Source organism: Pongo pygmaeus, chromosome 16 (genome assembly GCF_028885625.2).
Source record: "Pongo pygmaeus isolate AG05252 chromosome 16, NHGRI_mPonPyg2-v2.0_pri, whole genome shotgun sequence".
Classification (NCBI taxonomy): Eukaryota; Metazoa; Chordata; class Mammalia; order Primates; family Hominidae; genus Pongo; species Pongo pygmaeus.
In genome coordinates, this window is record NC_072389.2 from 85,865,536 (window position 1) to 85,880,508 (window position 14,973).

The following is a 14,973-nucleotide window of genomic DNA, read 5'->3' on the forward strand; positions in this document are numbered from 1 at the left end:
CCAACATATGCACATTCTTATACAAATACAGTATTGTTTTGCATGATTTTAGATGGAATATGCACTGCATAAATATAATCCTGCTATGTATTCCTCTTACTACTTTAGTACTAACATTGTAATTTTCACAATAACCATAAGATGTGGAAAATATTATCCCCACTTTACAGATAAGAAAATGAGGAAAGAAAATCTTTCTTACAGATAAGAAAATGAAGGCCAATCAAGGTTCGAGACTTACCAAGGTCTTAACGTTAGGAAAGAACAGAAGCAGGTTTGAACCAAGTGAGCCTGACACCAGAACATCTGCATGGCTATGCCACACTGTTTCAAATGCTGTTATACTATCAGTATTCTTACGCCATCTTCTTTTTCCCTCAGCATTATGGTTTCAAGATTCACCATGTTGATACATGTAGCCCTAGTTCATTATTTTCACTGCTGTATGTTATACTGTTCAATAAATAGACCATAGGTAATTTGATCATTCTTCTATTAATAGAAGACATAACCAACAATGTGGCAAGTACATACTTGTACATGTCTCCTTGTGCATATGTGCAAGAGTTCCCCTAGGATATACACCTACAGGTACAATTTCTGGGTTACATGGTATGTGCCTCTTCAAATTAACAAGATATTCCCAAGTATTCTCCCAAATGGATATCATTTTACTTTCAGGAAATAAGTTTGTAAGAAATTCTGCTGTCCATAGTTACCATGTATAAAAAAAAGATACTACAATAAAAGAGAAGAAAACATCAAGAAAAATGACAAAAAATAGGAGCTAAAATAGAACAGCAAAGTAACCCAAGTCTGCCATTTATAAATTCTTCCTCTCATTTTACTTTCAGGAAATAAGTTTGTAAGAAATTTTGCTGTCCATAGTTACCATGTATAAAAAAAAGATACTACAATAAAAGAGAAGAAAACATCAAGAAAAATGACAAAAAATAGGAGCTAAAATAGAATAGCAAAGTAACCCAAGTCTGCCATTTATAAATTCTTCCTCTTAAGTGCATGCAACAGAGGTGAAACACAGCATTTCTCTACTCTCAATTTTCCTTGCCTTCTAAGCTATATTCAACTCTCAGACCTTCTCTGGAGTGTGGACATGAGAGTTTACTACAAATATTAAAATTTCTGAATTTGACATGAATCACGTTAAGGTGGATTTCCCTCACAATTCAGCATTTCGTTTGATCCCTCTCCTCCTCAAGCATTGCCATCGGTTTCTTCCCTACCAGCTTGAAAGTTCCTATTTAATTTCATTCACAATGATGGAGTATGAAAGAGCGGAAATGCTCTGTTTCATATGGAGATGTAGATACAATATAGAGACATAGCTATAGACCTCAAGTAAGTTTTCTCAGCAAAGACCTATGATAAAGTTGTAAGAAAACAACAAATTTGGCATGATATTTTAGTTTGATAATTTAGATGCATCCAACTTGTAACAAATCTAACTGCATTTTAAAATAAAAATTTAGCCCTAGTTCATGATTTTCACTACTGTATGTATACTGTTCGATAAATAGACCATAGGTAATTTGTTCATTCTATTCAAGTGAAGGATGATGACAGCCTGAACTAGAGAATGTGATAGGTATGGAGAGGAGGTGACAGAGAGGAGGTGGAGTGGCAGGATTTGTCAATCAGATGTGAAGAGTGAGAAGAAAAGACAGAGGGAGGAAGGATGTTCCAAAGTGTCCAGACTGTGCAATTTAATTTCCTTCATCTCCCTGTCAAATGATAAGTTTGAATGCCAGCAGCACCAAAGCATCTTATGATTGAAGATCTTTTGTTTCCCTAGATGCATGATAAGGCAAGGCTAAAAGCCCCCAAGAAAATCAGAATGGCGAAATAGCCCCATCACATACGCATGTAGAAGGAGAGAACTCAGAAATGAATATTCTCTCTCAAGTGATGGCCTGATCTCCCTTTTCCATTTACCGCCTGATCTCCCTTTTCCATTTACCTCCTCCTTTTCATCATATTGCTTCTTACCCTGTCTTAAGGTGCAAAGTTTTGGGGTAAAAAGGGCACTCACTCTCATACGACAGTCAATGAAAGTGTGAATTACAGCAAGCTCTTTGGTTTTTGTTGTTGTTATTGTTTTTGAGACAGAGTCTCACTCTGTCACCCAGGCTAGATGGTAAAATGGAGCCATCTTGACTCACTGCAACCTTCGCCTCGAGGTTCAAGCGATTCTCCTGCCTTAGCCTCCTGAGTAGTTAGGACTACAGGTGCCTGCCACGATGCCTGGCTAATTATTTGTATTTTTAGTAGAGATAGGGTTTCACCACGTTGGCCAGGCTGGTCTTGAACTCCTGACCTCAAGTTGTCTGCCTTCCTCAGCCTCCCAAAGTGCTGGGATTACAGGCATGAGCCATGCGCCTGGTCTACAGCAAGCTTTTTGAAAAACAATATGGCAGTATTCTCCAAGAGCTTAACTGTATTCATAGATTTAGGTCAGATAATTCTAGATCTGGTAATTTAACCTAAGACAGTAATTATCTGGAAAAAATATTTATGTACATACATGTTTATTTTGGAAATATTTATAATAGTAAAAAGCTAAAAACAATCTCCATGTAAAAAATTTGTACCTTGTGAAATTAGACACATCTCTGTTTTCACTAATGTTTTAAAAGAATTTTTAAATGAAAGAATGGTTATATTATAATGTTAAGAAAAAAACGGCCAGGTGAGGTGGCTCACGCCTGTAATCCCAACACTTTGGGAGGCCAAGGCAGGTGGATCACCAGGTCAGGAGATTGAGACCATCCTGGCTAACATGGTGAAACCCCATCTCTACTAAAATACAAAAAATTAGCCAAGCGTGGTGGCACACACCTGTAGTCCCAGCTACTCAGGAGGCTGAGGCAGGAGAATCGCTTGAACCCAGGAGGCGGAAGTTGCAGTGAGCCGAGATCACGCCACTGCACCCCAGCCTGGGTGACAGAGTGAGACTCCGTCTCAAAAAAACAAAACAAAACAAAAAGAAAAGAACAAGGCTGAGGTGGAGGATCACTTGAGGCCAGGAGTTCGAGACCAGCCTGGGCAACATAGTGAGCCTCTGTCTCTACAAAAAATATTCAAAATATTATCCAGGCATGGCGGTTCATACCTATAGTACCAGCTACTCAGGAGGCTGAGGCAGGAGGACCCCCTGAGCCCAGAAGTTCAAAGAGGTTATAATGAGCTATGATCGCACCACTGCACTGCAGCCTTGGTGACACAGCGAGACTGTCTCTTAAAAAGAAAGAAAGAAAGAAAAAGAAAAAGAAAAAACAGTATAAAAGTAAATATCTATTATAATGTCAAGTTTATTTTATAAAAGCATAGTAAAAACTGGAAAAAAAATATATCAGAGGATTATGATATAGGTGATTTTTGTTTTCTTCATTTTATTTTTCTCAAATTTCTATAATGTAATTTCTTATATAACGAGAAGAAAGGGTGCTTTTTTCCAACCCTACCCCACATCCACCTTTTAGATCAATTCTGAGGTGTTAAAGCAAGATCGTAGACAAAGCAAAATAGTTAAAAGACAAGTACAGTTCGGCTGGGTGCAGTGGCTCACCCTTGTAATCCTAGCACTTTGGGAGGCCGAGGCTGGTGGATCACGAGGTCAGGAGTTTGAGACCAGCCTGACCAACATGGTGAAACCCTGTCTCTACTAAAAATACAAAAATTAGCTGGGCGTGGTGGTGCGTGCCTGTAACCCCAGCTACTCAGGAGGCTGAGGCAGGAGAATCGCTTGAACCCAGGAGGCGGAGGTTGCAGTGAGCCGAGATCGTGCCACTGCACTCTAGCATGGGCAACAGAGCGAGACTTGTCTCCAAAAAAAAAGAAAAAAAAAAGAGAAGTACAGTTCAACTGGCCTCCTGGGTAGATTACTAGAAAGAGTGCAGCATCAACCTGAGCTACCCGTAGAAGCTCAACAATTCATTAGCAGCTGATTAATACTGAATTTAAGCCAGAATAGGAGAGAAGAGCTGACATTTGGGCTTTACCCATTAGAGGTTAGCACTGAAAGCCATAGGATAAGGAGCCAGCCAGTGAGGCTGAACTGATGGCCTCTTAGCTTTTACCACTCCCTCCATCCTTGAATTAGAACAGCTCTGTCACCAGGGCATCATTCTCTCCATCTTGTGGGTTAGGACCAAGGCTTAACTTCTCACGTTCAATTTTTGGACCCTTCGAATAATTACTAGGAAGATGATAAGCATGGCTGGGGAAATATGCTCATCTTTATCTATGATTAATAAGGCCCTTAATAATTTGTAATAAGTCAAAAAACATTAGAGGGAGAAGGAGAACTAAAACACTAGTTGTCAGTGCTGGGACAACTGAAAGTCCCCATGCGCAAGAAGGTAGCTGGACCCCTGCCTAACATCACATTCAAAATTTAACTCAAAAAAGATCAAAGTCCTGAATGTAAGAGCTAAAACAATAAACACTTAGAAGAAAAATAGGCATAAATTCTTCATCACTTACATCATCAAGTTCATAAGTGCTTTCTTAGTTACGGCCCCAAAAACACAAGCAACAAGAAAAAATAGGTAAATTGGACTTCATCAAACTTAAATATTTGTGCATCAAAGGACACCTTCAAGAAAGTGAAAAGACAACCTATAGAATAGGAGAAAATATTTGCAAATTATGTATCTGATAAGGCATTTGCGTCCAGAATATATAAAGAACTCTTACAACTCAGCAATAAAAAGACAGATAATCTAATTTAAAAATAGGCAAAGGACTTGAATAGACATTTCTTCAGACAAAATATATAAATAGCCTTTAAGCACATGGAAAGATGTTCAACATCATTAGTCGTTAGAGAAATGCACTTCAAAACCACAAATAGATACCACTTCACACCCACTAGCATGGTTGTAATTAAAAAAAAAAAAAAGGAAAAAACAAGTATTAGCAAAGATGTGGAGAAATTGAAACTCATATCCATGGGAAGGTAAAATGATGCAGACACTTTGGAAAACAGTTTTGCAGTTCCTCAAAAAGTTAAATACAGAGTTGTCATATGGCACAGTAATTTCACTCCTACATATATACTTAAGAAAACATGTTCACATAAAACTTGCTTATGAGTGTTCATAGCAGCACTATTCACAATAATGAAAAAGAGGAAATTTCTGTCAAGTTTCTACCAACTGACGAAATGTCTAAACAAAATGTAGAATTTTCATACCTTGGAATATTAGTCATAAAAAGGAATGAAGTACTGGTATATACTGTGACACAGATGGCCTTTGAAAATGGTATCCTGCCTAGCTCATGCCTGTAACCCCAACACTTTCAGAGACCGAGGTGGGGGGATCACTTGAGCCCTTGAGTTTGAGACCAGCCTAGACAACCTAGTGAAACCTCATCTCTACAGATAATAATTTTTTAACTATTAGCCAAGCATGGTGGTGCACACTTGTCGTCCCAGTTACTCGAGAAGCTGAGGTAGGAGAATTGCTTGAGCCCAGGCAGTCTGCAATGAGCCATGATTATGCCACTGCACTCCAGCATGGGTGACAGAGCAAGACCTTGTCTTAAAAAAAAAAAAAAAAAAAAAAAAAGGAATCCTAAGTGAAAGAAATCAGACACAAAAGGCCACGTATTGTATGATCCTGTTTATATGAAATGTCCAGAGCAGGCAAACCCATAGAAACAGAAGGTAGATTAGTGGTTGCCTGGGACAACTGGTGGAACTGGGGTACAGGATTTCTTTTTGAGTTGATGAAAATGTTCTAAAGTTAGAGTGTGGTGATAGTTGTACAACTCTTGACTATACTGAAAACCACTGAATTGAACATTTTAAAAGGGAGTTTAATGTTATGTGAATTATATCTTCCTAAAATAAAAGAGATAAAAGAAAATATACATTATAGGGGGAATGCAGTAAACATAAACCAAAAACAAGCTTTGGGTACCTACAGGGAAAGGGTGAGAGCTGGGTGGAAACAATGGGAGGATGGGAATGGAGTAGCAGTGATGAGGAGAGAGTAGCATTTCTCCGATTGTAGCTTTGTGTATAGTTCTGCCTCAGAACCATGGTAATGTTTCACATACACACATACATCCAGTCAACCAGGGTGTGGAGGCAAGCCAAAATAGAATGCAAGCAGAAAAAAAAAAAAACCTGTGTTAATAAATAACTAACATCACCACCACAAAGTGGGTGGAGAAGAAAATACTTAAGTAATTTAGGAAACTTTTATTTTGACTGTGTCATAAGACTAAAGACAAAAACAACTTCATACAAATATTGTCCTCTGGTTAGTACATTTGTTTTTCACAGGGGTATAAATTAGCAATTGTGAATCTACCTTATCTGTGTCTGTATATCATTGAACAAATAAGTAAATTTGTTGTGACCAATGACAATCGGGATTCTCCCTGTTGGAAAAACAAGTTACAAATAAGAAAAGGGGGAAGGCTAGAATGACCCCTGTTGTTTTGGATTAGAATCAGAGGTGTCAATCCGAGGTATGAACACGTGGTTTTTAGTGTACACACACAGATAGATACGGCAGGAACCCACATCCAGGAACACAGCCCTTTGCTCCTCCCTCAGAATGAATGGGGACCAGAAATCAGATGTTTATGCCCAAGAAAAGCAGGATTTCTTTCAGCACTTCTCCCAGATCGTTGGAGTGTTGACTGAGGATGACATGGGGCACTCAGAGACAGGAGATGCTATTGCCCGGCTCAAGGAGGTCCTGGAGTACAATGCCATTGGAAACAAGTATCACTGGGGTTTGATGGTGCTAGTAGCATTCCAGGAGCTGGTGCAGCTAAGGAAACAGGATGCTGATAGTCTCCAGAGGGCCCTGACTGTGGGCTGGTGTGTGGAAATGCTGCAAGCTTTCTTCCTGGTGACAGATGACATCATGGATTCATCCCTCACCCGCTGGGGACAGATCTGCTGTTATCAGAAGACGAGTGTGGGGTAGGATGCCATCAATTATGCTATCCTTCTGGAAGCGTGTATCTACTACCTGCTGAAGCTCTATTGCCGAGCGCAGCCCTATTACCGGAACCTGATTGAGCTCTTCCTGCAGATTTCCTATCAGCCTGAGATTGGGCAGACCCTGGACCTCATCACAGCCCCCTAGGACCATGTGGATTTTGGCAGATTCACTGAAAAGAGGTACAAATCTATTGTCAAGTACAAGACAGCTTTCTACTCTTTCTACCTTCCTGCAGCTGCAGTCATGCACATGGTAGGACTTGATGGTGAGAAGGAGCACGCCAATGCTTAGAAGATCCTACTGGAGATGGGAGAGTTTTTTCAAGTTCAGGATGATTACCTTGACCTCTTTGGGGACCCCATTGTGACCCGCAAAGTTGGCACTGGCATCCAGGACAACAAATGCAGCTGGCTGGTGGTGGTTCAGTGTCTGCAACGGTCCACTCTGGAACAGTACCAGATCCGGAAGGAAAATTACGGACAGAAGAAGGCCAAGAAGGTAGTCCAGGTGAAGGCACTATATGAGGAGCTGGATCTGCCGGCCGTGTTCTTGCAGTATGAGGAAGACGGTTACAGCCACATTATGGGTCTCACTGAACAGTCCGCAGCGCCCCTGCTCCCAGCCATCTTTCTGGGTCTTGTGCACAAAATCTACAAGCAGAAAAAGTGACCTAGAGACTGCAAGGACTGGGGAGAGGAGGCACTCAATAAATAAACTATTGTGTTAAGAAAAAAAAAAAAAAGATACAAAATATATAGAAATATCTTTATTTACATTTTTCCCCTGTATTTTATTAACTAGCTCTGTTTGTGAGAGGACCTGGAAGCAATAACACACGAGTAGCAATGAAATCTAACAACAAGATCTTGGTTTCTTAATATCATTTTCCAATTTTTTTTTTTAAAAAAAGAGCTTCTTGGAGAAATGGCTGATTCTAGAGTTGGGGCAGTGAAAATCAGAGCCAAGACTGGAGTATCTTGTGGTACCACAAAGCAAGGACATGCTCTGAAAGGAAGGGAGCATGACAAAAGGGAGCCAGGAGCTGAATCGGGGTTCCCAATGGCTAATGCTTGGACAATCTGAGCAACAAAATAATGATAATCTTACATCATAACCCATAAAATAAATATCCATAGTGCACACTGATATGAATAAATAACTACGAGAGAAGAGATATGCTTCCTTATCACATAATTCCAGTTAATAAATGTGGAAGGAATAATGGAAATGGAAAATCACCATTAAGCAAACATTGCAGTTATAATTGTTGCAGATGAAAACTGTTGATGGATGCTAAGTTTAGTGGGTGGAAGAATGATGAGAAACATCATAATCGCAAAAACACCATAATCTCAAAAATATATCCCCACAAGAAACTTAATAGTGGAGAAACCTAGCAGACACCACTTTAACTGAGTAGTCAATGTTAGCATTACTAATAAGATGACATATGTTGCCCCCAGTATGATGCACTGGAAAGGACACAGCTTTCTGTTGTATTCCTGCCGGAAATGCATAACCTCAATCTAATCATGAGAAACCATCAAACCCAGATTGAGGGACATTCTATAAAATGCCAGACTAGTAATCTTCAGAAGTCCCAAAGTCATGAAAGACAAAAGACTGAGGAATTGTCACAGCTTTAAGGAGACATGACAACTAAATTGCATGATCTCTTTTAGATTTTGGACCAGAAAAAGACATTAGTGAGAAAACTGGGGAATACCAGTAAGATTTGTAGATTGGTTAATCATACTGTGTCAATGTTAATTTCCTTCTTTGGATAGTCGTACTATGACTATATAAGATGTTAATGTTGGTGGCAGCTAGATGAAGTGTACTATTTTTGCAACTTTTCTGTAAAACTAAAATTAGTGCAAAATAAAAGTTCAAAAAAATTTTTAACTGTTAAATAAACTTTATGAAAGCATGTGATAGGAGAGACCATCATGTGAAAAACATGGAATTTTAGTTGACCCTATGTGTTAAGTCAAAAAACATGTAGCTGAGCACAGTGGCTCATGCCAGTAATCCCAAAACTTTCGCAGGCTGAGAGGGGAGGATCACTTGAGTTCAAGAGTTCCCGACTGGCCTGGACAACAAAGCAAGATCTCCATATCTACAAAAAAAATTTAACATTAGCCAGTTGTGGTGGCATACACTTGTGATCCCAGCTACTTGGGAGGCTGAGGCAGGAAGACCACTTGAACCCAGGAGGTCGAGGCTGCAGTGAGCACCACTGCACTCCAGTCTGAGTGACAGGTGTTTTATTCACTAGAACTCCTCCTAGGAAAGTACCATGTGTATGACTTCTTTTTTTAAGAAGTACTTCTGAAAGACACTTGGGGTAGAGAGCTAGAAGCCAAAATGATAAAAACATGATCCCTCAACTGCTTACATAAGATGACTACAGGACTTAAAGTTGCTTCCCAAAGGGAAGAGTAGAGGGAAATCACTCAAATACAAAGAAAAGATTGTGGGGATAAGAAGGCTAGTTTCTCCTGCATTGGAGGGAGAGGAAAGAAGGGAAAAGTCCCTGGAAACAACACAGCCAGGAAGAGAAACTTTGCTTTGAAGAATAAAAATGTCTAAGAGGAATTTTTTTCGGTTATATTTTATGTGGCCCCTCACCTCTCTCCCTGACAAAATATTCAGTGGTCCTTATTGCACAGTCATGTGAATGGATTCTTGTGGGTAAACATAAGGCTGATTAGTATGGGAAAAATTTAACAACTGGAGGATGAGGCCAGGCACAGTGGCTCACACCTGTAATCCCAGCACTTTGGGAGGCCGAGGCGGGCGGATCACGAGGTCAGGAGATCGAGACCATCCTGGCTAACACGGTGAAACCCCGTCTCTACTAAAAACACAAAAAATGAGCCAGGTGTGGTGGTGGGCGCCTGTAGTCCCAGCTACTTGGGAGGCTGAGGCAGAAGAATGGCGTGAACCCGGGAGGCAGAGCTTGCAGTGAGCTGAGATTGCGCCACTGCACTCCAGCCTGGGCAACAGAGCGAGACTCCGTCTAAAAAAAAACAAAAACAAAAACTGGAGGATGAGAGGAGAACGGGCATCTGGACTACAATAAGGCCAGTGATAATAGGTACCATTTTTGAGTTTACTAAATGCCAGGTGCCAAGTTAAATTTCTTATGTAATTTCTATGTTCCTCAAAACGAATCACAAAGTACATATTATTACAGTATTTTTATAGAAGAGGAAACAGGTTTGGAAATCCTAAGTGTCTTGCCCTAGCTCACGTACATACTACATAAAGGTTATCAGATTCTAACCCAGGATCTCCAAAACTGACACTAAAATGCACCTCCTCCTCTGTCACAGCACTGTTTTATTAGCTCTGTAGCTCTGTTCTTGTTCATCCTGTGAAGTATGAGACCGGCCCATGTTCTGCAGTCACCTGTATCTTCACTGCTCAACACCAGGCCTGGTGTGGAACGGATGCTCAGCAGATAGTTGCTGAGTCAGGGAGGGAAGGCTGTGTCATGCGACAACGAGGTGGGAAGAGCAACTTATTAAGCTAATAAAATCCCCAGCTGCTGTTGAAATTTCAGGTCAAGAGAAGAAACCCCATTGTACTCTTTGCTGATGGAGCTATAGCTGAAGTGCTGCCACGCACTTTAAGGGTGGCACGTCGTTTTCAGAAGGAGTTGACTGCCTCAGCTCGGGGTGGTAGGTAGTCATTGTAGAAATTTAAAAGAAAAGCCACAGTGTCACCAGAGAAAACCCAATAACCAACTGCCATGCGGTCTCACTGGTTGTGTTTGGGAAGTACTACCACTAATCAATGTATAAACCAAGTGCCAATTTGCAGGAAGAAATAAAATTATCATGCAAACGATAATATAGCCAGCCTGCACAGAGCATTCTCTCCATTTAGATAGATTAGGAGGTTGCTGGTGACCGACCCCTCCTTCCCTTGTTCCACCATCACCCCCACCCCCACTCCAAGGAAATGACTTTTCAGCTGAAATCACAAGGCTAAGTATGCATTCTTTAGGTGAGAGAGTGAGAACAGGGAAGAGAGAAAAACTGGAAAATTTTTCATGAAGAAACAACTGTATATACAAAGGTTCTAAAGGGAAACATGGCATGATATTGGAATTGAAAGGTGGCCCCAATGGCTAATCAACCAAGAGCCAAGAGGAGAGAGGCACAAGATGAAGCTGAAGAACCTGGGTCCAGATGACATGAGCTTGTATTTCGTTTCTCTGTTTTTTTTTTTTTTTTTTTTTTTTGAGACAGAGTCTCGCTCTGTCACCCAGGCTGGAGTGCAATGGCATGATCTATCTCAGCTCACTGCAACCTTTGTCTTCTGGGTTCAGACAATTCTTCTGCCTCAGCCTCCCAAATAGCTGGGATTACAGGTTCCTGCCACCATGCCCGACTAATTTTTTGTATTGTTAGTAGTGACACGGTTTTGCCATGTTGGCCAGGCTGGTCTTGAACTCCTGAACTCAGGTGATCCACCCGCCTCGGCCTCTCAAAGTGCTGCAATTACAGGCATGAGCCACCGCACCCGGCCAGTGTCTGTTTGTTTGTTTGTGTTTGTTTTGTCTGTCACCCAGGCTGGAGTGCAGTGGCACAATCTTGGCTCACTGCAACCTCTGCCTCCTGGGTTCAAGCGATTCTCCTGCCTCAGCCTCCCAAGTAGCTGGGACTACAGGCGCCTGCCACCACGCCTGGCTAATTTTTTGTACTTTTTTTTAGTAGAGACGAGGTTTCACCGTGTTAGCCAGGATGGCCTCTATCTCCTGACCTTGTGATCTGCCTGCCCCCGCCTCCCAAAGTGCTGGGATTACTGGTTTGAGCCACCGAGCCCAGCCATCTGTTTGTTTTTTAATGAACATTTTGGGATCATTTGAAATTCACATAAAAGTTGCAAAGATAATACTAACAGTTCCCACATATCCTTTATCCAGTTTCCCCTAATGTTAAGATCTTACATTACCATGGCACATTTGACAAAACTAAGAAACACTGATATATTACTATTAAATAGACTCCAAACTTTTTTTACTGGTTTTTCCAGTGACATCAGTGATATCTGTTTTCTGTTCTAGGATCCAATCCAGGATACCACACTGTGTCTCTATAGGCTCCTCTTTTTTTTTTAGTTGGAGTCTCACTCTGTCACCTAGGATGGAGTGCAATGGCACTATCTAGGCTCAATGCAACCTCTGCCTCCCAGGCTCAAGCGATTCTCCTGCCTCAGCCTCCCTAGTATCTGGGATTACAGGCATGTGCCACCATGCTGGCTAATTTTTGTATTTTTAATAGAGACAGGGTTTCACTATGTTGGCCAGGCTGGTCTTGAACTCCTGACCTTGTGATCCACCCGCCACGGCCTCCCAAAGTGCTGCGATTACAGGTGTAAGCCACCGTGCCCTGCCTATAGGCTCCTCTTAAATGTGAAATTTTCCTCAGACTTTTTGTTTTTGATGACCTTGACAGTTTTGAGAAATACTGGTTGGGTATTTTGTAGAATGTCCCCAAATTTACATTTGATGTTTTCCTGGGATTATGGGTTTTGGGGAAACAATACCACAAAGATTAAATGCCTTTTCATCACATGATATCAAGGTGTGCTATCAACACAACTTATCACCTTGACCTTGATCACCTGGCCCAGATAATTTTTGTATTTTTAGTAGACATGGGGTTTCACCATGTTGCCCAGGATGGTCTCAATCTCCTGACCTGTGATCCTCCTGCCTTGGCCTCCCAAAGTGCTGGAATTAATTGAATGATTTTTAAGCAGTATTGTGACATCAGATTTCCTTTTTAAGATTAATACGCTGGCTGTATCAAATGTACCAAATGGAGACAGGAGTAGATATGGATATGTGAGTAAAAAGGTTGTGGCCGGGGCCGGTCGCAGTGGCTCACGCCTGTAATCTCAGCACTTTAGGAGGCCGAGGCGGGTGGATCATGAGGTCAGGAGATCCAGACCATCCTGGCTAACATGGTGAAACCCCGTCTGTACTAAAAATACAAAAAAAATTAGCTGGGCGTGGTGGCAGGCGCCTGTAGTCCCAGCAACTTGGGAGGCTGAGGCAGGAGAATGGCGTGAACCCGAGAGGCGGAGCTTGCAGTGAGCCGAGATCGCGCCACTGCACTCCAGTCTGGGCGACAGAGCGAGACTCCGTCTCAAAAAAAAAAAAAAAAAAGGTTGTGGCCAGGCAAGGTGGCTCACACTGCAGCACTTTCGGAGGCCGAGGCCGGCGGATCACCTGAAGTCAGGAATTCGAGACCAGCCTGACCAACATGGAGAAACCCCATCTCTACTAAAAATAGAAAATTAGCCAGGCGTGGTGGCGCATGCCTGTAATCCCAGCTACTCGGGAGGCTGAGGCAGGAGAATCCCTTGAACCCGGGAGGCGGAGGTTGCGGTGAGCCGAGATCATGCCATTGCACTCCAGCCTGGGCAACAAGAGTGAAACTCTGTCTCAAAAAAAGAAGCGGGGGCGGGGGGGGTGGTTGGGGAGGAAGGGGCCAGGCACGGTGGCTCACACTTATAATCCCAGCACTTTGGGAGGCCAAGGCAGGTGGATCACGAGGTCAGGAGATCAAGACCAGCTTGACCAACATGGTGAAACCCCATCTCTACCAAAAATCCAAAAAAAAAATTAGCCAGGCGTGGTAGCGCGCGTCTGTAGTCCCAGCTCGGGAGGCTGAGGCAGGAGAATTGCTTGAACCTGGGAAGCGGAGGCTACAGTGAGCTGAGATCGTGCCACTGCACTCCAGCCTGAGCGACAGAGTGGGACTCCGCCTCAAAAAAAAAAAAAAAAGTTCTATCAGTGGTTGGCATAAAAGTTAAGAATGAGAAAAGTGGGTAGATTAAGAGATATCTAACAAGTAAAATTGGCAGGATTTGTCCATTTTTAGTTGAATAAAAGGAATGGAAGAAGGTTTGAGAATGACTGCCAGGAACCAAGTTTCTGGTTGAGAAGCTGATTGGATATCAACAAGGATGAAAGCAAAAGGACACTGAAGAGGCAGGCAGAGCAGCCTGAGGACTTACTGATAGAGGCGACCCCAGCACTATGGAGGAAGAATGCTGTGGGTCAGGTGCCCCTGCGGAATTCCGAGGCATCTATTTTCTGTGTATTCATATCTACTCTGATGATTCTGCACCCTGGACAGAACCCTTTAAAAATAAAACACCCTTGTCCAGTTAGGTAAAGCTTTGATTCCCTTGAGGGAAAAGTCTTCCTCATTTGCTCCAAAATCCTTGAGAGTTAACAACAATGTAGTATTCATACTCTGCATTTCCATCAAGGATTGTACTTTCAAAGCACCAGCACTTGTACATGCCACACTAGGTGTGAAGTTCATTATGGTTCTGAGTCCCCAGAGAGCTCTGTGGACATTTCACCAATTTTGTTTAAGCCTCAGGAGCCATGTTACCAAGGCAGAGATCAAGATCCTAAAAAAAGACTCAGTAACATAAGAGGTTTCAGATATTGGGAAGACGGAGTGTGGTTGACACTGTAGGGAAGCTTCATGAGCAAGGGAAAGATGAAGTCAAGCTGTTCACAGGGAAGTAAATTGTGAAAGGCGTTGGAGCCCATTTTAAGAACTTGGACTATTTCTCTGTGTGCAGCGGAAACCACTGAGTTGTGAATGGAGAGGGAACATAAGTGATCTTACATTTTGAAGGACCCTTCTGACTGTAGGTTGAGAACAAATTGTAGAGGAGCAAGGAAATAAGCCAGACGACCAGCTAGGAGGTCACTGCAAAATCTATACAAGGGACTTCAAGTGGTTCAAGTCTGGATAGCAGTAGTTTAATAAGTAATTTATATATATATGAAATTATATATATTAATTTTTTAATAAAATATATAATTTACATGTTAATTTATATATTATATATAATTTATATACTTTTTTTTGAGACGGAGTCTCGCTCTGTTGCCCAGGCAGGAGTGCAGTGGCATGATCTGGGCTCACTGCAACCTCCACCTCCT

The 14,973-nt window shown here is 41.8% G+C and overlaps 1 pseudogene; it reads left to right on the plus strand.

Moving 5' to 3' along the window:
* Positions 1-6,554: 6,554 nt before the first annotated feature.
* LOC129014319 (farnesyl pyrophosphate synthase-like) lies at positions 6,555-7,655 on the plus strand (annotated as a pseudogene).
* The last annotated feature ends 7,318 nt before the right edge of the window (positions 7,656-14,973 follow it).